Raw genomic sequence first — 27980 nt, 5'->3', positions numbered from 1 at the left:
TCAAGGAGCTAATAATAATGGTACTCTTGATGGTTCAGAGCCAGAAGTGGTGATGGAAGGTGGCAATGGAGGTGTGGGAGTTAAAGTCACCCTCAAAAGGAGAGTGGAATACATCAATAAGAGAGGGTATTCTGGGGATGGATGCTGAGGAGGAGGCAGCACTGTGTCCCTTAAACACACAGGAGTGAAAAACTCTGGGGAGGAAACAAAGTATATGACTCAGGATCTTATAAGCGATTCAGCTGGAGGCATACAACACAAGGAGAGGCCACACAGATGACTGCACTGATGTATCGTGTGAGTTTCCTGCAAGTAACTCAAATGCATCTCACATAAGCTGGTTGACTATGTTTTCCAACTCAGCCAACCAAACCCTGTGAGTCATGCCTGGCCCCTCACATCTGTTCTTAACTTGTTGTTTGCAGCTACCCAAAAGGAGGGCAGAAGAAAGATGAAATTAACTATATGGGTTTCATTGCAGGCTGGGCCAACTGCCATCATTGATAGAGAAACCTAGAATCCAGGCTCAATTTGGAGAGTCACCAAGAAGTGGATTATAGATACAGACAGTTTATGTGACCCAGCCAGCACCATGTGCAGGTACAGCTGGATCTGAGACCATGGCTAATGTTCTATGGAAACTTCACCTTGTGGTCCTTGGCCCTTCCCTGAATCTAGAGAGCCATGGATGGCATTTCTTCTCCCTGCTTCCTCCTTGTGAAAATGGGGCCTCCAGTCTCACTTCTTGGTGCTGTTTGTTTGAGCAAAAGGAGTAGGACACTCAGTACATAGAACAGGAGTGCATTGGAGCATGCCTTTGCCAAGCTCTGCGCAACAAGGTACATCCCTTATTCACCAGAGTCATTCCTGTCCTCTAGTAAAACTCTCCAGATCAAATTGAATGCAAAATGAAATTAGAGAAAATGTACCACACCTATATATCAGGCTCACTACCAGATATTTTATATGGATATATATACACATATATTTTATATGTGTAATTATGACCCAACTACCCTGTGAGGTTGGCACTCTGTCCCCTTTACAGATGAGAGAACTAACGCAGAGCAGGGATAAATACATTCAGTTCTGCTATAATGTTTGTTTCAACATAATTGATATTTTAGGAAACAATTTGAACCTAATGTGAATTGGTGATTTTTTTTGAATGTTCATGCTTATTTGTCACTGCAACACGGACTGGGTGGATGCAGAAACTGCACTTGGCTGAACTGAGCCCCTGGAAACACACAAAACACAAACATGCACATCCACCATCTGCCTCAGGTCACCAATAGTATTCTGAGCCACACCGTCCCCATCTGGTGCTAAAACCTTTGTCCCATTTCAGATAGCCTGGCTTCCACCACTTCACAAATGCCCACAAGCTGCAACCCTTCCCACACCATTTCCACAAGCAAACTTAAAACCTTTTCCAGGTTAGGTGCAATATTTATTGTCATATTTATGCATTTCCTAGCTATTTAACAAGTGTAAACTACCATTTAGATTCCTAAACACTGACAAGTTGTTGTGTTTTGTGTCCCTAGTTTCATTATCCCCATAAGCTCTGTGGCTTTTATCGCCCAGTTTTGTAAAGCACAGTGATTTTCAGAAATACATATGTTGTGTTATAGCATAATTATTTGTAACTTGCCCAACGTCTCATGGCCAAGTACTGGCCCAGCGGAGATTCAACACAATTTGCTAAAGACCCAACCTAGTTTCTTAACCAATGTATTTTTCTGCTTTCTGCTTTCTGTTTTAATCTTCACAGAAAACTTAAGAGGACCTTTTGATTTACAATCTTAACTTGAAGAAACTGAGATTCAAAACATAACTTGCCCAAGGAAAATGGGGACCAAGTTAACCATAAAGGATAACTCTGAAATTCACACTCAGATCTGTTTTCTTCAAAGTATTTTACCCAGGTCAGGATTCCAGCAGAGTGTACAAATGGAAAGGGTTTCTGGTGAATGGGAAATGCCACAAGTCTAAACAGTTCTTCATAGGGGTGCTTGGGTAGCACTGTTGGCTGAGCATCTGACCCTTGATCTTGGCTAGGGCCTTGATCTCAGTGTCATGAGTTCAGGCCCTATACTGGGGCCCAAATTTTAGATAGATAGATGATAGATAGATAGATAGATAGATAGATAGATAGATAGATAGATGATAGATAAACGGGTCTTCACTGGTAGCTCACTAACACCACCCTCCTTAACTAGATGAAGATAGGTCCTTAAAATCTGAACCATGACCTGAACTATTTATCTATTCACTCACTTTTGTTATTCATTCATTCTTACAAGTATTTATTGAATAAGATGATGTTCCTTCCATCTGAAATGCTCAATTCCAATACCTAACCTTTAGGTCTTACCCTAGACATCAATCCTGAGGTTGCCTTCCACAATCTATGTCCCACCAGACCAGATGGGAGGTTCCTTCACTGATAGCATTCCTTGGTCAAACGTCCCCAGTACCTCCTACTAACAAAGATGACATGAGTATTTGGAAAGAGCTCTTTGATCACCTGCCCCCATGTGATGGTAAGCCCAATGAGAGCAAACCATGTTTGTCCTTTTTTTCATGTGTATCCCCAGCACTCCATGTCATACTACCAACCTAGTTGGAGCTCAATAAATACTTGACTGCTTTACTGATAACCTTGGACCTGGCATAGATATAAAAGGAAGCCCAGAGTACAGCGAACATCTTCTACCTAGACAGGCGCCCCTTTAACAATTAAAGTTTTACAGGTTATTGAAATTCTTGTGCTGGAGGGATACATCCCTGCAGTGTGTGCACAGAAGGATTGTAAAGAAAAAGTAGCTGACAGACAGAAAACTGATCCACAACAGCTTCTATAAACGGACCATGAAATCATCAGGTTCCTTGGTCTTTTATTTGTTTCTGGATGGAATCCCAGGCAGGGAAGATAACCTTCACCTCAGAACAATGTGGTGCATCATATGTAAATGTAATGAGATGATGAATTATTCCAGTGTCATTATACCCATGATTTATGGGGAGGCATTATCTGCTAAAAGCCCGGGCTGAAAGAATATTGATTTCGCTTTTACCGAGACAGCCATTTAAAACTTTTTAAAGACAGTAAATGATTGTTTAAAAGACCAACTTCAAAACGGCCAGTTTCAAACCATTTGATGGGGAGGGGGATGGAAAGGAAACAGAAATGGTGATGCAGCTCTTTAAGAGCCAGTTGGACACAGTTAGATCCTCTCACTCTATAATCTCCTGGAACACCTTGCACTTCTCCTTTGTAGCACTTGGCTGCACTCACAAAATTTTATACCAAATTTTGCTTTAGGACCGTTTCTAGGTTCAAAGCTGAATTTTTTTTTTCCTGGACAAATAATTTTCTTGATCTTTCTCACTCAATTTATTTTGAAATCCAGAAGCAGTGGATTGATGCTATTTGGTAGCAGTACTGGGTGGTGATAGGGAGTTTTCTTTTGTCCTTTAAGTCAAATAACACAATTTTCTAAATCACATGCTATCATGCTGATAGTAAGTTATGCGTTCCCCAGAATATAGGGTGAGCATGCATGGTGAATTTTTAAAAAGGAAGATATGACAGTATGGAACAGGGTGGTAGATTTGAGTCTAAGTTAGTGAATTTGAAGAAATATGTTCTTGTACTCTATAGCATCTTATAGTCTGTAGCTGAATTTTCTGCCATGCAAAAGGAAGGAAAATTGATATTTTTCAAGTATCTTCAATGTGACAGTCACTTTATAACCATGTTTTAGTTAATCCTCCCAACAAATTTTCAGGATAGTTGTTATTGTTTGTATTTACAGATAAGGCAACTGAGACCTGGGATGGTAAGTCTAAGGTTTCAGCAACAGTTGACAAAGCCTGACTTTGAACCCAGTAGTATTTGATTCTTAAACCTCTTGCTTTTTCCAGGACTTTCTTTGCATCTCAGTTCATAAGATCAGGTATTCTCACCAAGGAGAAAATCTTAGTCTTCAGAAGTGGTGTACAAGGATTCTTATTTCTCCATGTCCTTGCCACCACTGGTTATTGTCTGGCCTTTTATTTTATCATTTGACCTTTTATTTTAGCCATTTTAATGGTATTAAATGGTGTTTCATTATAGTTTTATTCTTCATTTCTCTGATAGCTAACGATCTTTGCATATGCTTACTGGTCATTTGTATATCTTTGGAGAAAAGCATATTCAAAATCTGTACCCATTAATTTTGTCATTTTGTTATTAAGTTCTTTATATAATTTAGATCCAAGTCCCTTATGGAATATATGACTTGCAAATATTTTCTCGCATTTTGTGGGTTATTATCTTTTCTCTTTCTTGATGGCGTTAAGTACAAAAGTTTTAAATATGGTGAAGTCTAAACTATCTATCTCTTTCTTGTTTCTTGTACTTTCAGTATCATATCTAAGAATCCATTGTCTAACAAAGTCACAAAGACTTACTCATACTTTCTTTTAAAAGTTTCATAGTTTCAGCTCTTGCCTTTAGGTCTATGATCCATTTAGCATTAAGTTTTATTTATAGTATGAGGAAGGGGTCCAACTTCATTCTTTTGCACATGGATCCCGTGTCCCAGCACCATTTGTTGACAAGATTGTTTTTACCTCCTTGAATTATCCTGGTCCCATTGTAGAAAATCACTGTACTATAAATGTGAGAAGTTATTTCTGGATTTTCATTTCAATCCCATGGATCTACATATTTATCCTTATGCCAGAACCATACTATCTTAATTACTAACTTTGTAGTAAGTTTTTAAGTTGGTTATGAGTCCTCCAACTCTGATTTTCCTTTTCAAGGTTGTTTTGCCTATTTTAGATCCCTTGAATTTTCATATAAATATTAGGTTCATCTTGTCAATTTCTGGGAAAAAAAAGGTAGCTTGTATTTTGAAAAGAATTGCATTGAATTAATGTTAAAATGTCCGTATTACTCAAAGAAGTCAGTAGATTCAATGCAATCCCTGTCACAATACCAACAGCAATTTACACAAAACTAGAACAAATAATACTAAAATTTGTACAGGCCCTAAATAGCCAAGGCAATCCTCAGAAAGAACAAAACTGGAGGTATCACAATACAAGTTCTCAAGATACACTGCAAAGCTTTGGCAATCAAAACAGTATGGTACTGGCATAAAAATAGACACAGAGATTAACAGAATAGAATTTAAAACCCAGAAATAAATCCCAGATTTATATGGTCAGTTAATATATGACAAAGGAGGCAAGAATATTCAAGGGGGAAAGACAATTCCTTCAACAGATGATGCTAGGAAAACTGGACAGCTACATGCAAAAGAATGAAAGTAGACCACTTTCTTATACCATATACAAAAATAAACTCAAAGTGTATTAAAGATCTAAATGTTAAATCTGAAACCATAAAAATTCTAAAAGAGAATGAATATAGGCAATAGTTTCTCTGACATCAATGATAGCAACATTTTTCTAGATACGCCTTCTAAAGCAAGGGAAACAAAAGTAAACATTAAGTAATTGGGACTGTATCAAAATAAAAAGCTTTTAACAGCAAAGCAAACCATCAACAAAATAAAAAGACAAACTATCTTCAAATGATATACCTGATAATGGATTAATATCCAATATAAAGAACTGGTACAACTCAACACCAAAAGAAACAAACAATCTCATTAAAAAAATTGGCAGAGGAGGACCTGAATAGACATTTTTCCAAAGAAGACAGACTGCCAACAGACACATGAAAAGATGCTCAACATCACTAATCATCAGGGCAATGCAAATCAAAACCACAATGAGATATATATCTTATGCCTGGTAGAATGACTAAAATCAAATGACAAGAAATAACAAGAGTTCATGAGGATATGAAGAAAAAGGAACCTGTACATTGTTGTCGGAATATAAATTGGTATAGCCATTGTGGAAAACAGTATGGAGTTTCCTCTAAAAATTAAAAATAGAAATGCCAGTAATGATCCAGTAATTTCATTACTGGGTACTTACATAAAGCAAATGAAAACACTAATTTGAAAAGATATATGCACCCCGGTGTTTATTGCAGCATTATTTACAATAGCCAAGATATGAAAGCAACCTAAGTGTCCATCAATAGACAAAAGGATACGAAAAAATGTGGCATATATATAAAATGTAATATAATGCAGCCATAAAAAAGGATGAGCTCATGCCATTTGAGACAACGTGGATGGATCTAGGGGGTATGCTAAGTGAAAAAGTTAGAGAAAGACAAGTACCATATAATTCCACTTTTAAGTGGAATCTAAAATAAAGTCAATAAACAAACAGAAACCAGAATCAGATCCATATATAAAAAGAAGAAACTGATGGTTGCCAGGGGTGATGGGGACAGGAGATTGGGAAAAATGGGTTATGGGGACTGGGAGATACAGGCTTCTAATTATGGAATGAATAAGTCACAAGAATAAAAGTTACAGCATAAGAAATATGGTCAATGATATTGCTATAGTGATGTAACAGGACAGATGGTAGCTACACTTGTGGCAAACATAGCATAACTATAAACTTGTCAAATCAGGAAGCTGTACATCTGAAACCAGTGTAACATTGTGTATAAACTATACTCAAATAAAAAACAACAGAAAAACTCAAAGCAAACAAACAAAATTACATTGAATCTGTGGATTGATTTGGAGAGTATTGCTATTTTATGATTAAGTCTTCCAACCCATGAACATGGAAAAAATTCTCATGTATTTATGTCTTCTTTAACTTTTTTAGGCAATGCTTTATAGTTCTCAGAGTATAAGTTTTGTATTTCTTTGATAAGTTTATTCCTAAATATTTTATTCTTTTTGATGCTAATGTAAATGGAATTTCGTTTCTTAATCTTATTTTTGCTTAGTCCATTACTATTGTATAGAAATCCAACTGACTTTTTTTTCCAATTGACTCCTATATATTGATCCATGTCCTACAAATTTGCTGAACTCATCTATTAGCTTTAATATATCTATATCTATATCTATATACTTTTTTTTTTTTACTTTTTCTGGTTTTCTCTATATATTAGATCATGCAATCTGGAAACAGTTTGACTTTTTCCATTTCAATTTGGATGCCTTTTTAAAAAAGGAGAGAGAAAGGAAAACCAAGAAACACATTCTAAACTATAGAGAACAAACTGATGGTAACCACAGGGGAGGTGGGTGGGGGAATGGGTTAAATAGGTGATGGGGATTAAGGAGTACACTTGTGCCAAACAACAGGTGTTTTATGGAAGTGTTGAATCACTAAATTGTACACCTAAAACTAATATAACACTGTATCTTAACTAACTGGAATTTATTTATTTATTTATTTATTTATTTATTTATTTATTTTTATTTTTTTAACTAACTAACTGGAATTTAAATTAAAAATTAAAAAAATAAAATATACCTCATTTAGAGAGAAGAAAAGGAAAAAAAAATGGATGCCTCTTATTCATTTTTCTGGTCTAATTTCTCTGACTAAAACCTCAAGCCTAATGTTAAAGTGGCATAAATGGACATTCTTGTCTTGATATTAGAGGAAAAGTATAATGTTAGCTATGGGTATATTATAGATGTCCTTAATCACATTGAGAAAAAATTCCTTATTTCCTTGTTTATTAAGGTTTTTGTTTGTTTGCTTTCAAAAAAGAATTTTTGATTTTGTCAAATGCTTTTTCTGCATTTACTGAAATAATTGTATGCAGGGTTTTTTGCCCCGGCTCTATTTTTTAAAAATATTTATTTATTTATTCATGAGAGACACAGCAAAAGAGAGAGGCGGAGACATAGGCTGAGGGAGAAGCAGGCTCCCTGCAAGGAACCTGATGTGAAACTCGATCCCAGACCCCAGGATCATGCCCTGGGCCAAAGGCAGATGCTCAACGCTGAGCCACCCAGGTGTCCCATTGTGTTCTATTGACAAAGTATATAACATCAATTAATTTTTAAATATTAAGCTAAGTTTGTGTTCCTAGGATAAATCCCATTTTGTTATGATGTATACTCCTTTTTTTTTTTTTTAATATTGCTGGACTTAGTTTGCTAGTATTTTGTTGAAGATTTTGTGTCTCTATTCATAAGAGATATTGGCTGTAGTTTTCTTGTGAAGTCTTTGTCAGATTTTGGTATCAGTATAATACTAGCCTTACAGACTGAGTTGAGAAAAGTTCCCTTCTTTTTTTTTTTTTTTTTTTTTTTTGAGAGACTTTGTGAAAAAAAAAGGGGGGTATTAAGCCTTTATTTTTTTTTTAAGATTTTTTTTTTATTCATTTGACACAGCAAGAGAAGAGTAGAGGGTCTGAAGGAAAGAGAGAAGCAGATTCCTCACTTTTGTAATTTTTAATTTAAATTCCAGTTAGTTAACATACAGTGTAATATTAGTTTTAGGTGTACAATTTAGTGATTCAACACTTCCATAAAACCAATAACCAACATGGAGCTCTAACCAGGACCCTGGTATCATGACCTAAGCTGAAAGCAGACATTTAACCAGCTGAGCCACCTAAGAGTCCCAGTACTGAGTCTTTGCTAGAATTCATCACTGAAGCCATCTGGTCCTTGCCTTTTCTTTGTGGGAATTTGTATACTTACTAATTCAATCTCTTATTATAGGTTTCTAATCAGATTTCCTATTTCTTATCATAAAGGAAGACAGAACATGGAAGACTCCTAACTCTAGGAAACGAACTAGGGGTGGTGGAAGGGGAGGAGGGCGGGGGGCTGGAGGTGACTGGGTGGCGGGCACTGAGGGGGGCACCTGACGGGATGAGCACTGTGTGTTATTCTGTATGTTGGCAAATTGAACACCAATAAAAAAACAAATTTATTATTATTAAAAAAAAAGGTTTCTTATTTCTTCTTGAGTCCGTTTAGATACATTATATTCTTCTAATAATTTGTCCATTTCATCTTGGTTATCTAATTTGTTGGCATATAGTTTTTCATAATATTATTTTATTATTTTTATTTCTGTAAAGTTATTAGTAATATCCTCTTTTTCATTCTTTACGTAGCAGTTTATGGTCTCTCTCTTTTTTACTGGTCAGACTTAGTAAAGGCTTATCAATTTTGTTATGTTTTTCTAAGAAACTTGGGTATGTGCACAGTCACCCTAGAATACTAGTGTTTTCATAGGGACTCTCTTTGCCTCTTTCTCTGAGCTTTCTGTTAAACTGCCTCTGTTGGTATCACACCCAGTTGTTTGGCTATACTAATTGTTGACCTATTGTGCTACTGTTCTCAAACATAAATTGCTTCATGGTCTGATACAAAAAAATTCAGGCCCCTTTGGAGGAATGTGTATCAAATGAGTTTTCAGCATCGTTACAGCAGCTTTGGACTTCAGCAAAACCTAATTCTAACATACCATCCTCAACTCTTGATTTGGTGACTCACAGTCACCCAACTCCTCCCTTTGTAGACAAGGAAATTGAGATATAGAAAATGGAAATACCTTGTCCAAGATCACTTCTGCTACAAAGATCACGGTTCAGAAGCCGTTGTTTCTTAACTGCATGCCATATTTCCTCTATCTTTTCATGTGAATTCAAGAAAGACATTCATTTTACTATTTTCCTAAGCCAAATCTGAGCAAAAGTTAAATATTTATGGTAGGTTGGTTACAAAACTGGTGGTAGGTCTCCACTTCTCCATGACTTGGTGCCCTCTGCAATGTGACTTTATAGTAAAAATCCTTTTCTTTATTGTCTTAATGTGAGCTGGCATTGTAATTTTCCTTGTCCAATAAAATGTGGTGGAAGTGAGGTGGTTTCAAATCCCAGGCTAAGCCTCAATAAGCCTAATGACTTCAGCTTTCTCTTAAAACTTTGAAATATGGAAACAAGTCAACCATAGACTATTAGAAGACAAAAATTGTGGTCTACTCAATGTATTACCCCAAGGCAAAAACCAGACAACCACTAGACATGTAAAGGAGGCCATCCTAGACCAGTAAGTTCCATCCTCCTGCTTTCTGGTCACAAGCACCTGAGTAAGCCAGTCAGTATGAGTCAAACGTAGCTCAGATCAGCAGAATGGCCCAGCTGACCTAGAGACCCTGGAACAGTGATAATAAGTGATTGTTGTTCAAACCTTTCAGTTTTGAGGAGTTTGTAACAATTGCTCATTGATAAAGCTGCCAAAAAAGAACAGCATCAAAATATGTCATAAATATAAACAGTCTTGAGATTATATGAAATTTGGAAATATTTTTACTTCTGATCTCATCTAAATGTGATACACATAAACTAGTGGTACACAAGATTACTTTAAAAATATCATAAAGAAACCTTTAAAATTTTAATAGAGATTGAAAGAAATCACTGGTTTTCTAAGAACAATAGTCACTTAAAGTTGTTGCCTTAAATAAACTTTTTAAAGCAGAAAAGCATTAAAGATAACATGTAAACAATGGCACAGGTGGTAGGCAGAAAAAGCAAAATATGTGAAGCAGCGAAATAAAAGGAATGTCTGAGGTTTGGGAAACATTGCAGCAAGGCAGGTGACCTGAACTTGGCTGTGGCATCTCATGTTTAACTCAAGTGCTATATCTAAGCATTTGGCAATCCTTAGAGAACCCTGGCCTGAAGGGATTTATGTTCTAAGTGTGGGATGAGCATGAGGCATATTGATGTGATGAAGAAAACCATCTTGTCTGATAATCCAGTTTCGTAGACCTAGGTCTATATCTGTATGTGACGAGCATGTATACAGACACACATTACTTAGTGTTTACACAGGGTCTTATCTGAGGATCTCATTACCCTTCACAGGCTTTAATTAAACCCCACAATACCCCTGATGAAACAGCTATTATTTTAGATGGGTAAATTGAGACACTTAATCAAGGCTCCTCAAACTGATGAAACAATCTGCCTACAGACAAGCAGGAAATGATCTAAGCTGTGAATAGAAGCTGCTAGTCTTTCTCTTAGGTTCCAACTCTTCCACTTTACTGCAGAGCCTGAGGGAAGAGACGATTACCTCTGTTTTGTTTAACTGTTTCTTAGAGTAGCCTAAGATCTTCTATCTCCCTGGGCCTTACATTATAGTAGGAAGAACAACTTACTTGCCTTTTTTGCCTGTTTGTTTTATTTTTTTAAAAAGATTTTATTTATTAATTCATGATAGACAGAGAGAGAGAGAGAGGCAGAGACACAGGCAGAGGGAGAAGCAGGCTCCATGCCAGGAGCCAGACTCGGGACTCGATCCCGAGATTCCAGGATCACGCCCTGGGCCAAAGGCAGGCCAAAGGCAGGCACCAAACCGCTGAGCCACCCAGGGATCCCCTGCTTGTATTTTGGTAACACAGAAGTTCCTTATCCTTCCCCATGGAGGCTATCCCAAACAAGAGCTTTTTTTAGGAGTGTTGTAGAAGGATCTACCTATTGCATTATGATAGACACCAATATTCTCTGCTTTTAGGGAGCATTTTAATCCTTTATCATAAAATGCTTTGTCAGTGTAAATAAGCTTGAAGCTGCCCATGTTCCCTGTCAGAAGTAATGATCCATGGTCAAGCATTATTCTTGGCTTTGTTAGATTTCCTGGAACCATGAGTTCAAATCCTGCCAGGTCAGTTTAGGCCTTTATCCTTTCAAATTAGATAAATGGAGGAGAACACAATTTACCATGCTTAGCTAAGACTTGGAAAAGCAAGAGTCTAATTTAAGTTTTTAAGAAAACTTGTTGACTTTACCTTGGACCACTAGATCAAAGCTAAATGCTGCTAGGTAAGCAGCCCTTTAAAAGGACTAATAATATTTTCTTTTGGAAAGTTTTGCCACATTCTTTCAATAGAAACTATAAGTTGTCTAGGATATCAGATTATTTTTCTTGCATTGTTTATCTTGAACTGTAACACACACACAGGCATACATGCATTTTGATGGTTCTTATGATGTATTATTTACTTTTATCTTTTGCTAGATGCTCATACTGACCTAGAACCAGTGACGACTCAGAAAGCTACATAGGAAACAGTCACTAGGAGCCACTGAGAGTGTAGGAGGAAGATGGTCCTGATTATGACCTTTCACATCACTTTTGTTGACTTTGGAAAAGTCTCAACTAATCTGTATTTTAGTATCTTCACATAAACTGAGGATGATAATCACTGCCCATTTCATAAGCTACTGTGAACAGAATGTATATGAAAGTGTTTTGCAAACTATGGAGAATTATGAAGCTTAACATGTTAGTTATTTATGTAATGACTCTTAGTATACTCATTACTTATATGTTAATGTATGTTGTCAAAGTCCATCTGAAAAAACCATGTGCTACTGCTAAATAATTCAAACTCTTCATGTGGTGTTTTATTCAGCACACTACTTTGGTTACAAGTGACAGAAACTTCAACTTACACTGCCTTAAACAGAAAAGGGAACTGATAGGCTTGCGGCAAGATAAAATTAGGATAATGGAATTATTATTAATTTTTCTATGTGTGTTAATAGCACTGTAGTTATGCTTTAAAAAACCCCTCTGTTCGAAATACAACATATAGTAATTATGGGGAAATTAAATGATGTCTAAGACACTTTCTCACTTTGTGTCTCTGTGTCATAATTTGATAGTTTTCATAAACATTTCAAAGATTTCGTTACTATATTTGTTATGGTGATCTGTGACCAGCAACCTTTGATGTTACTATTGTAATTGTTTGGGGTACCACAAACTGTGTCCATCTGAGATGGTGAACTTAATCTACAAATGTGTGTCTTCTGACTATACCACTGATCTGCCATTCCCCTGTCTTTCTCTTTCTCTCTCTTCAGACTTCCTTATTCTGTAAGATACACAAAAATATTGAAATTAGACCAATTCATAACCCTACAATGGCCTCTAACTGTTCAAGTGAAAGGAAGAGTCACATGTCTCTCATTTTAAATCAAGAGCTAAAATTGATTAAGCTTAGTGAGGAAGTCATGTCAAAAGCTGAGGTAGGCCTCTTGCACCAATCAGCCAAGTTGTGAATGCAAAGGAAGAGTTCTTGGAAGAAATTAAAAGTGCTACTCCAGTGAATGCATCAATAATAAGAAAGTCAAAGAGCCTTATTGCAAATATGGAGAAAGTGGTAGTGGTCTGGATAGAAGATTAAGCCAGCCCCAACATTCCCTTAAGCCAGAGCCTATCCATAACAAGTGCCAACTCTCTTTAATTCTCTGAAGGCTGCGAGAAATGAGGAAGCTACAGAAGAAAAGTTTAAAGCTAGCACAGGTGGCTCATAAGGTTTCAGGAAAGTAACATACAAGTACAAAGTGAAGCAGCAAGTGCTGATACAGAAGCAGCAGCAAGTTATCCAGCAGATCTAGAGAAGAGAATTCATGAAGGTGGCTAAACTAAACAACATATTTTTTTAATAATAAATTTATTTTTTATTGGTGTTCAATTTGCCAACATACAGAATAACACCCAGTGCTCATCCCGTCAAGTGCCCCCCTCAGTGCCCGTCACCCATTCACCCCCACCCCCCGCCCTCCTCCCCTTCCACCACCCCTAGTTCGTTTCCCAGAGTTAAGAGTCTTTACGTTCTGTCTCCCTTTCTGATATTTCCCTCACATTTCTTCTCCCTTCCCTTCTATTCCCTTTCACTATTATTTATATTCCCCACATGAATGAGAACATATAATGTTTGTCCTTCTCCGATTGACTTACTTCACTCAGCATAATACCCTCCAGTTCCATCCACATTGAAGCAAATGCTGGGTATTTGTCATTTATAATGGCTGAGTAATATTCCATTGTATACATAAACCACATCTTTTTTATCCATTCATCTTTCGAAGGACACCGAGGCTCCTTCCACAGTTTGGCTATTGTGGACATTGCTGCTAGAAACATCAGGGTGCAGGTGTCCCGGCGATTCATTGCATCTGAATCTTTGGGGTAAATCCCCAGCAGTGCAATTGCTGGGTCGTAGGGCAGATCTATTTTTAACTCTTTGAGGAACCTCCACACAGTTTTCCAGAGTGGCTGCACCAGTTCACATTCCCACCAACAGTGTAAGAGGGTTCCCTTTTCTCTGCATCCTCTCCGACATTTGTGGTTTCCTGCCTTGTTAATTTTCCCCATTCTCACTGGTGTGAGGTGGTATCTCATTGTGGTTTGGATTTGTATTTCCCTGATGGCAAGTGATGCAGAGCATTTTCTCATGTGCGTGTTGGCCATGTCTATGTCTTCGTCTGTGAGATTTCTGTTCATGTCTTTTGCCCATTTCATGATTAGATTGTTTGTTTCTTTGGTGTTGAGTTTAATAAGTTCTTTATAGATCTTGGAAACTAGCCCTTTATCTGATACGTCATTTGCAAATACCTTCTCCCATTCTGTAGGTTGTCTTTTAGTTTTGTTGACTGTATCCTTTGCTGTGTAAAAGCTTCTTATCTTGATGAAGTCCCAGTAGTTCATTTTTGCTTTTGTTTCTTTTGCCTTCGTGGATGAATCTTGCAAGAAGTTACTGTGGCTGAGTTCAAAAAGGGTGTTGCCTCTAGCATTTTGATGGACTCTTGTCTCACATTTAGATCTTTCATCCATTTTGAGTCTATCTTTGTGTATGGTGAAAGAGAGTGGTCTAGTTTCATTCTTCTGCATGTGGATGTCCAATTTTCCCAGCACCATTTATTGAAGAGACTTTCTTCCAATGGATAGTCTTTCCTCCTTTATCGAATATTAGTTGCCCATAAAGTTCAGGGTCCACTTCTGGATTCTCTATTCTGTTCCACTGATCTATGTGTCTGTTTTTGTGCCAGTACCACACTGTCTTGATGACCACAGCTTTGTAGTATAACCTGAAATCTGGCGTTGTGATGCCCCCAGATATGGTTTTCTTTTTTAAAATTCCCCTGGCTATTCTTTTCTGATTCCACACAAATCTTAAAATAATTTGTTCTCACTCTCTGAAGAAAGTCCATGGTATTTTGATAGGGATTGCATTAAACATGTAAATTGCCCTGGATAACATTGACATTTTCACAATATTAATTCTGCCAATCCATGAGCATGGAATATTTTACCATCTCTTTGTGTCTTCCTCAATTTCTTTCAGAAGTGTTCTATAGTTTTTAGGGTATAGATCCTTTACCTCTTTGGTTAGGTTTATTCCTAGGTATCTTATGCTTTTGGGTGCAATTGTAAATGGGATTGACTCCTTAATTTCTCTTTCTTCAGTCTCATTGTTAGTGTATAGAAATGCCATTGATTTCTGGGCATTGATTTTGTATCCTGCCACGCTACCAAATTGCTGTATGAGTTCTAGCAATCTTGGGGTGGAGGCTTTTGGGTTTTCTATGTAGAGTATCATGTCATCGGCAAAGAGGGAGAGTTTGACTCCTTCTTTGCCAATTTGAATGCCTTTAATGTCTTTTTGATGTCTGATTGCTGAGGCTAGGACTTCCAGTACTATGTTGAATAGTAGTGGTGAGAGTGGACATCCCTGTCTTGTTCCTGATCTTAGGGGAAAGGCTCCCAGTGCTTCCCCAGTGAGAATGATATTTGCTGTGGGCTTTTTGTAGATGGCTTTTAACATGTTGAGGAATGTTCCCTCTATCCCTACGCTCTGAAGAGTTTTGATCAGGAATGGATGCTGTATTTTGTCAAAAGCTTTCTCTGCATCTAATGAGAGGATCATATGGTTCTTGGTTTTTCTCTTGCTGATATGATGAATCACATTGATTGTTTCACGAGTGTTGAACCAGCCTTGTGTCCCAGGGATAAATCCTACTTGGTCATGGTGAATAATTTTCTTAATGTGCTATTGGATCCTATTGGCTAGTATCTTGTTGAGAATTTTTGCATCCATGTTCATCAGGGATATTGGTCTGTAATTCTCCTTTTTGGTGGGGTCTTTGTCTGGTTTTGGAATTAAGGTGATGCTGGCCTCATAGAATGAATTTGGAAGTACTCCATCTCTTTCTATCTTTCCAAACAGCTTTAGTAGAATAGGTATGGTTTCTTCTTTAAACGTTTGATAGAATTCCCCTGGGAAGCCATCTGGCCCTGGACTCTTGTGTCTTGGGAGGTTTTTGATGACTGCTTCAATTTCCTCCCTGGTTGTTGGCCTGTTCAGGTTTTCTATTTCTTCCTGTTCCAGTTTTGGTAGTTTGTGGCTTTCCAGGAATGCATCCATTTCTTCTAGATTGCCTAATTTATTGGCGTATAGCTGTTCATAATATGTTTTTAAAATCGTTTGTATTTCCTTGGTGTTGGTAGTGATCTCCCCCTTCTCATTCATTATTTTATTAATTTGAGTCTTCTCTCTCTTCTTTTTAATAAGACTGGCTAATGGTTTATGTATCTTATTAATTCTTTCAAAGAACCAACTCCTGGTTTTGTTGATCTGTTCCACAGTTCTTCTAGTCTCGATTTCGTTGAGTTCTGCTCGAATCTTTATTAACTCTCTTCTTCTGCTGGGTGTAGGATCTATCTGCCATTTTTTCTCTAGCTCCTTTATGTGTAAGGTTAGCTTTTGTATTTGAGTTCTTTCCAGTTTTTGAATGGATGCTTGTATTGCGATGTATTTCCCCCTTAGGACTGCTTTTGCTGCATCCCAAAGATTTTGAATGGTAGTATCTTCATTCTCATTAGTTTCCATGAATCTTTTTAATTCTTCCTTAATTTCCTGGTTGACCCTTTCATCTTTTAGCAGGATGGTCCTTAACCTGCACGTGTTTGAGGTCCTTCCAAACTTCTTGTTGTGATTTAGTTCTAATTTCAAGGCATTATGGTCTGAGAATATGCAGGGGACGATCCCAATCTTTTGGTATCGGTTCAGACCCGATTTGTGACCCAGTATGTGGTCTATTCTGGAGAAAGTTCCATGTGCACTTGAGAAGAATGTGTATTCAGTTGAGTTTGGATGTAAAGTTCTGTAGATATCTGTGAAATCCATCTGGTCCAGTGTATCGTTTAAAGCTCTCGTTTCTTTGGAGATGTTGTGCTTAGAAGACCTATCTAGTATAGAAAGAGCTAGATTGAAGTCACCAAGTATAAGTGTATTATTATCTAAGTATTTCTTCACTTTGGTTATTAATGGATTTAAATATTTGGGAGCTCCCACATTCAGGGCATACATATTGAGTATTGTTAAGTCCTGTTGTTGGATAGATCCTTTAAGTATGATATAGTGTCTCTCTTCATCTCTCACTACAGTCTTCGGGGTAAATTTTAGGCTATCTGATATAAGGATGGCTGCCCCTGCTTTCTTTTGAGGACCATTCGAATGGTAAATGGTTCTCCAACCTTTTATTTTCAGGCTGTAGGTGTCCTTCTGTCTAAAATCAGTCTCTTGTAGACAGCAAATAGATGGGTCCTGCTGTTTTATCCAGTCTGAAGCCCTGTGCCTTTTGATGGGGTCATTAAGCCCGTTCATGTTCAGAGTTACTATCGACAGATATGAGTTTAGGGTCATCATGATATCTATTCAGTCCTTGTTTTTGTGGATTGTTCCACTGCACTTCTTCTTAAAGGGGAATTTTAAGAGTCCCCCTTAAAATTTCTTGCAGAGCTGGTTTGGAGGTCACATATTCTTTCAGTTCCTGCCTGTCTTAGAAGCTCTTTATCTCTCCTTCCATTTTGAATGAGAGCCTTGCTGGATACAGTATTCTTGGTTGCATGTTCTTTTCATTCAGGACCCTGAGTATATCCTGCCAGCCCTTTCTGGCCTGCCAGGTCACTGTGGAGAGGTCTGCTGTTACCCTAATACTCCTCCCCATAAAAGTCAGGGATTTCTTGTCTCTTGCTGCTTTAAGGATCTTCTCTTTATCTTTGGAATTTGCATGCTTAAATATTAGACGTCGAGGTGTTGAACGGTTTTTATTGATTTTAGGGGGAGATCTCTCTATTTCCTGGATCTGAATGCCTGTTTCCCTTCCCAGATTAGGAAAGTTTTCAGCTAGGATTTATTCAAATACATATTCTGGCCCTCTGGCCCTTTCGGCACCCTCGGGAACCCCAATTAAACGTAGGTTTTTCTTCCTCAGGCTGTCGTTTATTTCCCTTAATCTATCCTCATGGTCTTTTAATTGTTTGTCTCTTTTTTCCTCAGTTTCCCTCTTTGCCATCAACTTGTCTTCTATGTCACTCACTCGTTCTTCCACCTCGTTAACCCTCGTCGTTAGGACTTCTAGTTTGGATTGCATCTCATTCAATTGATTTTTAATTTCTGCCTGATTGGATCTAAATTCTGCAGTCATGAAGTCTCTTGAATCCTTTATGCTTTTTTTCAGAGCCACCAGTAGCTGTATAATAGTGCTTCTGAATTGGCTTTCTGACATTGAATTGTAATCAAGATTTTGTAACTCTGTGGGAGAGAGGACTGTTTCTGTTTCTTTCTTTTGAGGTGAGGTTTTCCTTCTAGTCATTTTGCTCAGTGCAGAGTGGCCAAAAGCAAGTTGTATTGGGGAAAGGAGAAAAAGAGAGAGAAAGAAGGAAAGAAAAGAGAAAAAGAAAAAAGGAAGAAAAAAAGAGAAGAAAAAGAAAGGGAAAAAAAAAAAGAAAAAGAAAGGGGAAAAAAAGGGTGGGGAAGCAAACAGAAATCAAAAAGAAAAAAAAAGAAAAGAAAAGAAAAACCCACGGGGGAGTATCTTCTGATTCTGTATACTTCAAGTCCCTTGGCTTCCCCTGGAACTTGTCCGTCTAGCTGGTCTTCTGGGGGAGGGGCCTCTTGTGCTGATTTTCAGGTGTGTGCACTTGGGGGAGCTGCTCAGCCCCTGCCTGGTGCAGGGCTCAGTGGGGGGTGTTTACCCCGTGAGGCCCCAGGAGGAACAACCGCAGTGGCGGGGCCAGCTCTGGAGCCCTGGAGTCAGCTCCCGCAGTAACCCCGGAGCTCTCTGTCTGCAGGGCCTGGAGGGTCCGGGCGGGGCCGCTGATCTGCTCAGCTGGGGCAGGAGCGTCCTCGCTGTCCTGGGCCCTCCCGGCCTCTGCCTGTCCCGGGGGAAGGCCGGATCCTGGGCTGTGTCCCGGCGCCCTGTTGTCCGGGGCCTGCGCTGTTGGATTCCAGCTCCCTCCCCGCAGCCCCCTCCGCGGAGCCGCCCCCGAGCCCCTCCGAGCTGCTCCGGGTCCCGCCGTGCGCGCTGCAGCCCTTAGGGAGCTCGGTGCACTCTCCTGGAGCCCAGGGCTGTTACTGTCCCAGGGAGCCCGAGGGCATCCCCGCCCTCCTGGGTCCTGCTCCAACTCCCTGCGAGCCCCTTTCCCCCGGGAAGGTTGGTGCCGCTCCTGCGTCTCCGGGACGGGGCTCTCCTGTCCTGGGGACACTCGCCCCGGCCTCAGCGCGGGGCCCCTCCCCCTTGGAGACCTTTTGTTTCTTTATTTCTTTTTCCCCGTCTTCCTACCTTGATAGAAGCGCGAACTCTTCTCACTGTAGCATTCCAGCTGGTCTCTCTTTAAATCTCAGACTGAATTCGTAGATTTTCAGGATGATTTGAAGGTTATCTAGGTAATTTAGTGGGGACAGGCGACTTGGGGACCCTACTCTTCTGTGATCTTGCCCCTCCCTCAACATATTTTCAATGTAGATGAAACAGTCTTCTATTGGAAGTAGGTGCCATCTAGGGCTTTCATAGCTAGAGAAGAGAAGTCAATGCGTGGCTTCAAAGCTTCATAGGACAAACTGACTCTCTTGTTAGGGTCTAATGCAGCTGATTACTTGAAGTTAAAGCCAATGTTCACTTACCATTTCAAATATCCTAGGACATGAAGAATTATGCCAAATCTACTCTGTCTTTGCTCTATAAATGAAACAACAAAGTCTGGATGACAGCACATCTGTTTACAACATGGTTTACTGAACAGTTTAAGCCCATTGTTGAAAGCTATTGCTCAGAAAAAAAAGATTCCTTTCAAAATGTTACTGCTGATTGACAATGCACCTTGACATGCAAGAGCTCTGATGGAGATGGACAATGTGATTAATGTTGTTTTCATGCCTGCTAACACAACATCCATTCTGCAGCCCATGAATCAAGGAGTAATTTGAAATTTTAAGCCTTATTATTTAAGAAACACATTTTGTAAGGCTGTAGCTGCCATAGATAGTGATTCCTCTGATGGATCTGGTAAAGTACATTACAAACCTTTGGGAAAGGATTTGCCATTCTAGATGCCATTAAGAATATTTGTGATTCATGGAAAGAGGCCAAATATCAATATTAACAGGAGTTTGGAAGAAGCTGATTTCAGACACCATAGAGGACTTTGAGGGGTTCAAGACTTCAGAGAAGGAATTGCAGATGTGGTAGAAACAGCAAGAGAACTAGAATTAGAAGTGGAACCTGCAGATGGAAGTGAATTGCTGAAATCTTATGATAAAACTTGAATGAATAAAGAGTTGCTTCTCATGGATGACCAAGAGAGTGGTTTCTTGAGATGGGATCTATTCATGGTGAAAATGCTATGAAAATTGCTGACATGACAACTAAGCATTTACAATATTACATCTACTTAGTTGACAGAGCAGCAGCAGGTTTTGAGAGGACTGACTCAAGTTTGGAAAAAAAAAAAAAAAGTCCTGTTGTGAGCAAAATGCTATTGCATGCTACAGAGAAATTTGTGAGAGTCAATCGATGTGGCAAATTTCATTATTGTCTTATTTTAAGAAATTGCCGTAGCCACCCCAGCTTTCAGGAACCACCACTCCAATCAGCCAGCAGCCATCAGCATTAAAAGACTACAGCACAGTGTCGTCTGACTCACCTTATTGCAATATTCACTTTATTCTGACATGTGTTTTATTGCAGTGGTCTGGAACTGAACTCATGATATCTCTGAGGTATGGCTATATTGCTGAAATGTAGATAATTGCTAAGCCCACATGATAGGCATAAGTCAAAGTGGGAAGTTCATTATGCTGACCTCTCTACTTTTATGTATATTTGAAAATATTGATAATAGTTAGTTATAGGTATCAGTTACCACTTCTCTGTCCTCAGCTCTCTTTTCCTCACTTGGCTGTGTCCTCTGAGGTGAGCTCTCTCCTTTGGTGACAAATAGATTCTTGGGGCTGACATCATTCTTACAACTAAAGATCCTTAAGAAACTATGGTACCATTTTTTTCCCACTGGCTTCAGCAAAATTCCCAGAAAAGTCTGATTGGGTTAACTTGCGCCACCTCTCCATCTTTGAACTAACCATGGTTGCTTAGGGACAGAGTGTTCTGATGTGGTAGCTTAGAGAATATAAGGCACAATAGTGCAGGGTGACACTGTGCCAGCCAACCTGAGTTCAGATCCTACCTCTGTCACCCACCACGGCTGGACAAATTCTTTTATTTTTTTTTAAAGATTTTATTTATTTATTCATGAGAGACACACACACACAGAGAAACAGAGACATAGGCAGAGGAAGAAGCAGGCTCCACGCGGGGAGCCTGATGTGGGACCGATCCCTAGGACTCCAGCATCACGCCCTGAGCCGGAAGGCAGACGCTTAACTGCTGAGCCACCCAGGCGTCCCTGGACAAGTTCTTTAAGTTCTCTGAACCTCAGGTTTCTTGTCTATAAAATAAGGATAATAATAAAAGTACCTGCCTCATGCTGTCCTTGTAAGAATCAGAAGATTAGTACATACCAAGTGACTGGAACAGTGCCTGAAATGTAGTGAGTCCATTAATACTAAACAAAAATATAGTATCATTTGCCAATCCTTGTAGTGGTAAAAGTCAAGTCATCCCTATGAGAACGAAATGGGATAGGTTACCATTAGTAAAAGGAAGGTTAGATTCCAGGAGATAGACATATGAGAAAACATACTGGTCAGACAGAAATTCTACAAATCATAAACATCCCACCATCACATACACCTAAGTTCATTGGAGCAGTAAAACTTTCCTTCATAGAGAACTCATAGATAAGCTTCATTCTAAGGCTGGTAAAATGACTGTAAATGCCAAATTAGAAGGTTGTAAACTAAGGTCCATTTCCTAGATATCATTTAAAACTCTTCCTAGGAGTATTCATTTACATGCAGACAGAGCATTCATCAACATTAGTCTTATCTATTATTAAAGTAGGCTTGGTGGGACTTTAATTTAACATCCTCTGGCAATTGATCCTTGACTTAGAAAATTGAAGCTTCCAGTCTCCTAAAAAGCCCTTTATTTCAGATATTTCACTAATTCCAATATTGTTATGCTATTTCTGCTGAGAAGCCCATCCTAGATTTTAAGCATATTGAAAGTAAGGACTTCATTATTCATCATTTTATTTTAGCATATCTGGCATAAAGAATTTATTCAAAGAAATATTAACTGGCTTTATGTCTGGCTCTGGTAAATGAGAAAGATACAGCCTATCTCTTCATCGGTCACATGTTTAATAGACAAAAAAGACAATATTAAAGAGTACTAAGAATCTGAAAGGAGGGCTGTTACAGCTTGAATTCCAGAGAGATATGAGGGCATCTGTATTAGTCCAGAAGGCAAGAATACCCTCCTATGGAAAGGCAGTTAAGTTGAAACTTGAAGGAATTGATTTGGGGGAATTGTTGGAGAAGACTCACTCCAGGCAGAAGGAGCACATGTGTGAGAAGAGCTTAAGGATTAGGAGGACATTGCAGTAGTAGTGTGACTTATAGAAAGGAGGCTGAGCAAAATATTCTATAAGCTCCTTTAAACAAACTACTATTTGACCAGGTCAGTCATGGGGCATGACATAAGGGGTCTGGTCCTTTCTCACCAAGCCTGGAAACATTTAACTATGATCTAGATGTGCTGGCCATGAAAATTCACCTCTCAGATCTATTTCAGGGAACGCAATTGGTCCTGGGACCTAGCACTGGAAATTTGACCTACCATGCTTTGCGCTGAGGCCATTCTTCCCATTCGCTTCCAGCCAGTGACTGAACACAGCCAAGACACGGAGGCAGATCTTTTCCTGGGAGATAGGAGCTTTTCTGTTGGGTGTACCTGTGCCTGGAGGATCCCCCGTCAACCACACTGAAGAGCACTGCACTTCCTATGTAGGCTTCCTGCCTTCCCTCTTTTCTCATAGGGTCAGATTGCATGCAGTCTCCCCTGATTCCTCTAGCTCCTTCCTTCATAAGTATTTCCCCCATTATAGTGCTTGCCCATCTAATCCTGTCCTGCTGCCTGCTTTTCAGAGGGCCTAAGCTAATACTCCAGATAACCAAATATGTATCTTATCCTGAGAAAGGAGATGGCACAATCATTTAAAAAGATTTTTTTCAGGTGGCCAGTTAGGCATAGACATGGAATCCCAACAACTATTTAATGAGTTCCTTTGTTAAGTTGGAAGAAATAATCATGGGCCATTTTGTAGAGGGTTTGTAATCCAAGAGATAGGTGGGGAGAGGGATGAAGGGGGAAGACATGTGAGGAAGACAAGTGAGGAGTGAAAAGAAGAAAAAGATGAACAGGCAGATGGGGAGGAGTGGAGGTAGATTCAAAAACAAAAGAAATTTCATGGGGGCAAGGGAAGGAAAAACATAATACCCTTATTAATTCTGTTGGAATGACAATCTCTTGTCCTTGAAAGGCCTACTCTTCTCTTTAAGAAAAAGGTTTCATTGCTATAAATAGAAGGAAATGTATGCAATCACTTAAATCTAGGACAGAGAGAGGCATTCTTTCAGGAAAAGGATATATAGGAGACCAGCCTTTATATTGTATAGATTTGTAGACTGAAAGAGCCTATTATAAGTAATGCTGCATATAGCTTCTTCAATTAGTATTCTCATTTCTTTGGGTAAGCACCCAGTAATGGAATTAGTGATTATATCATTTTTCTACTTTAATTTTTTTAATTTAAATTCAATTAATTAACATATATTATCAGTTGCAGAGGTAGAGTTCAGTGATTCATCAATCTTATATAATACTCAATGCTCATTATATCATGTGCCCTTCTTAATGTACATTATCAGTTACTTCAGACCCCAATCTCCTCCCCTATATGCACCCTATGTTTATTGCAGCATTATTTATAATAACAAAGGAATGGAAGCAGCCCAAGTATCCTTTCATAGATGAATGAATGAAGAATATGGATGAATATTAGCGATGAGAAAGAATGAAATTTTTGCCATTTGTATAAACATGTGTGGACCTAGGGAGGATAATGCTAAGTGAAATATGTCAGAGAAAGACAAATGCCATATTATTTCACTCATAAGTGGAATTTAAGAAACAAAGGAAAAGAGGACAAACAACAGACTTTTAAATACAGAGAACAAACTGGTGGTTGCCAGAGAGAAGGTGAGTAGGAGGATGGGGGAAATATATAAAGGGGATTAAGAGGTACAAATTTCCAGTTATACAATGAATAAGTCACATTGTATGAAATGCTGTATGAAAATACAACATTAGGAACATGGCCAATAAGATTGCAATAATGTTGTTTGGTGACAGATGACTATATTTACGGTGAGCTCTAAGTAATGTATAGAATTGTGGAATCATTGTGTTACACACTCTAAACTAATATAACACAGTATGTTAATTATATATATAATACAATCAATATATATAGGCATTTGAGAACCAAAAAAAAAAAAAAAAAGAGCCTAACATTTGGAGTTTAAACTATCTGATTTCTTTTTCCAGATGTTATTTCTTTGGAGACCAAGTCACATGGGAACCTCTTTGCCTACCTTCCCTTTCAGGATCCAAATATCCCACTCCAAATATTCAGAAGCAAAATGTGAAGAAGCTGAAAATGATGACAATCTATGCCTGATGTGAGACCCAAAAGGAAATCTGACCTGGGGAGGTGAGTATAAGGACGTGAAATCTGCACTGCCTGCTGTGCTAGCCACACGTGGCTATTTGCATTTATATTTAAGTTTATTATAGTAAAATTTTAAAAATTAGTTCCATAGACACACTCGTGACATTTCAAGTACACACTAGCCACTTGTAGCTAGTAGTTTCCATATTAGAGAGCCACATAGAGAATATTTTCATAATCCCAAAAAATTGTTTTGGACAAAGCTGTGTTAAATAGACAAAAGTGCCAATGGGAAAAAGAGATGGAGGGCCAAAAAGTGAGGGTCTTGCTCTGTGGCAACTGATTCTAGGGTTGGCCCCATGCCATGACCAAAAATCATGGACATGATAAATACATTAAGAAAATTCCTCCCACAGATTTAATCTGTCATGGAGTCTCTGAGAATGGGATTTTATAACTTGAACCTTAAATTTAAAAGTATTCTCTGTATATGCTAACAAAAAGAAATTTTAACTGACTGTGTCATGTTTTCCTTCTAGAAGAGTTTCTTGACCTTTGCACTATTGGCCAGAGCATTCTTTGCTGTAGATTAATTTTTTGTTGTGGACTATTCTGTACATGGTAGGATGTTTAGCAGCATCCCTAGATGCTATTAGCATCCCCACCTCCCATGGCAACAACTGTAAATGTCTCTAGACGTGGTTCAATGTCCATTGGCAAGAAAAAATCACCCCCCTATTGATCTAGTATATATGGTGTCTGTAATATACTGATAATATACTGATATATATACTGTAATATACTGATATGGTCATAGGCCTGGTCAGAGAAGTAATTGCCACCTCCCCACCTAAGCTATAACCAAGCAGTGGCCTATGACTGACCTGGCAAAATAACACTTTGTTTAGAGGAAGCTCATAAAATGATTTTGGCCAGAAGGATGAGCTAACCTCATAATAAGTACTTGAAGAGAGAAACCACCCCTCAAATGCATAATGTGTACCATGACTGAGATTGACTTAACTAGGATGAAGAAATCATATAATTTGCTATGTCTACAAATATGTAAGTAACCCAAATGTGTGTTTCTTTTTTTGGTATCAAAGATAATTCTAGAATAAAATTCATTGTCACAGTCATTTTAAAGTACATCCACACTGTCAAAAGTCTAAATAACTACATTTTTTACTCTCTAAAAATGGAAGGCACTAAATAATACAGCACTATGTTTTAACCTGAAGATTTTCATACTCAATTCTAACTCAAAAATATATTTCCTGACATCCATGCTTTATAAAATAATTCCCCTGTGATAATTATGTACCTTGAGTAGAATTACCAATGCATCTGTCTTGAATGCTTAATATATTCTATGGCAAGTGCCTTGAGAACTTTCAATTCTGTTGCTGCCAAGAGAAAGAGGTATTAACTATTCAGAATGAGATGATCATATTAGATTTTGTGCATAAAGAAAATCACAACTAAGACTTTAAGACTTAAATGGGTTTTTCTCCAGAGCCTACTATGTAGCTACTATTGAAAGAGTATAGATTCTTCTACTCCTGTTTACCAGGTCCCACAGTGCCCCAGCCTAAACTACCTGTTGTGACTTTAGTTCCCTTTCCTTTTTCAGCCTCAAATGGACCCTTAGAGCAACCAGGTATTCCTTTATTTATCACTTTATAATTTCCAAACAGGTGTCTGATCCAGGTATTTTTTTCTCTTCTGAAGCCCAAGTGCAACCCTTCATCCTCAAGTCTTGGAGGACACACTGTCTGATTTTATGAAGATGGTGGCCAGCACCCTTGTCCACAGGTCAACCTTGCCTTCTCTTATAGGAAGAGGGATGCTCCTTCTCCTTGGTGTCAATCTTAGGGACAAAATGAACCTCCATGCTGGCCCCTGGAGAGAATGCATTCCTCAGAAGTCCTTCAGATGGAGAGTCAGTTCAAGAAGGGGTAGACCTTTTTGGACCACTCAACATAAAAGCAAATCTTTTCATTGTTATTTGCAAAGATGTCAGCTTCCAGAATTGAGGAGCAAAGTGAGATTTTGATGAGCTGTTGTACTTGCCATTGAGTTGCCTCATCCTCAGTTTATAGCATATCAGATAGTGTCCTAGAAGTTTGTTCTTTCTTTGAAAAAGAAACATCTAATAATGTAAGTAAATGTGCTTATGATAGAATTTGTAATACAGAAATGTATAAAGAAGATATTTGAATCATTAACAATATAACAATAGGTAATGATTATTAAAGAATTACTGTATACCAGTTTCTGTGCTAAGCATTTTATAAACATTATCCTATCTTTATAATAAGTCAGAGATATCAGCCATTGATATGGGTACACTTTCCTCCAAGCTTTTTTTTTTTTTAAATAGACTTTATTACAACAGTTTTAGACTTATGAGATCTAATTTAGAAATTAAGAAGATAGTATAGAAAATTCCCATGTAACTAAAGCCAACTTACCCTATTATTAACATATTATACTAGTATGACACATTTGTTAGTATGACACATACTAGATACTATTATGATACACACACATACTAGTATCAGTATTGATACTTTATTATTAATTAAGACCTACAGTTTATTTAGATTTCCTTAATTTTTATGTAAGTTCTTTTTCTGTCCCACTCATTGTACCACATGTTAAAAAGTCTTCATGCTTCTTTAGGCTCTTTTTTGGCTACAACAGTTTCTTAGACTTTCTTTGTTTTTGATGACCTTGACAGTTTTGAGAACAACTGGTTAGGTGTATTACAGGATGCCTCTCAACTGGAATTTTCTGAAGATTTTTCTCTTGATGAGACTCAAGTAAGAATTTTTTTAAATTGTCATTAGTTGGAGTTGAATTATATGAATTCTTTTTCTGCTAGTGAGACAATCATATAGTCCTCTTTAATTTGCTTTTGCAGTTAAGTACATTATCAGATTTCAAATGTTATATAGAGTCCTGAGAAAAATCTACTTCATCATAATTTATTTTTGAAGCTGGGCCTATAATTTTCCTTTCTCATACCATCCTTGTCTGGTTTTATTATTGTCTTCATCCATGTTCCTTAGGAAGCAAACTGTGGGATAGAGCTTTATGTGCAAGAACTTTACTGGGGAGGCTCTCATGATCAATTCCTATGGGGGCAAGGACAAGAGTCAGAGCAGAAGTGTAATGCAGCCTCCACAGAGGCCTCAACAATGTAAATAGGATGGTCTTTCCAAGCTGTCCCAATGTAATTCAGTGGGGCAGGGCTCCTGCACCATTGCATCTACTGGTCTT

At 38.2% G+C, this 27980-nt stretch overlaps 2 protein-coding genes across 53 annotated transcripts in view; one reads left to right on the top strand and one right to left on the bottom strand.

Moving 5' to 3' along the window:
• Positions 1 to 27980, bottom strand: part of LOC144289792 (large ribosomal subunit protein eL27-like) — a 238157-nt gene that overhangs the window by 132155 nt on the left and 78022 nt on the right. The gene's annotated exons all lie outside the window — the stretch shown is intronic.
• Positions 1 to 27980, top strand: part of LOC144289788 (uncharacterized) — a 392823-nt gene that overhangs the window by 343045 nt on the left and 21798 nt on the right. For 34 of the 39 annotated variants that reach the window (XR_013357722.1, XR_013357721.1, XR_013357739.1 and 31 more), the window contains 2 exons: positions 24572 to 24737; positions 26393 to 27520. The gene's annotated coding sequence lies outside the window, so the exon portion shown is untranslated. The remainder of the gene's footprint in view (positions 1 to 24571; positions 24738 to 26392; positions 27521 to 27980) is intronic. The other 5 variants (XR_013357716.1, XR_013357718.1, XR_013357723.1 and 2 more) reach the window with 4 other exon arrangements.

Source organism: Canis aureus, chromosome 19, assembly GCF_053574225.1.
Source record: "Canis aureus isolate CA01 chromosome 19, VMU_Caureus_v.1.0, whole genome shotgun sequence".
In the NCBI taxonomy this organism is placed as follows: domain Eukaryota; kingdom Metazoa; phylum Chordata; class Mammalia; order Carnivora; family Canidae; genus Canis; species Canis aureus.
Note: the sequence above shows the minus strand (reverse complement) of the source record. Positions and strands in the feature narration are given on the sequence as shown.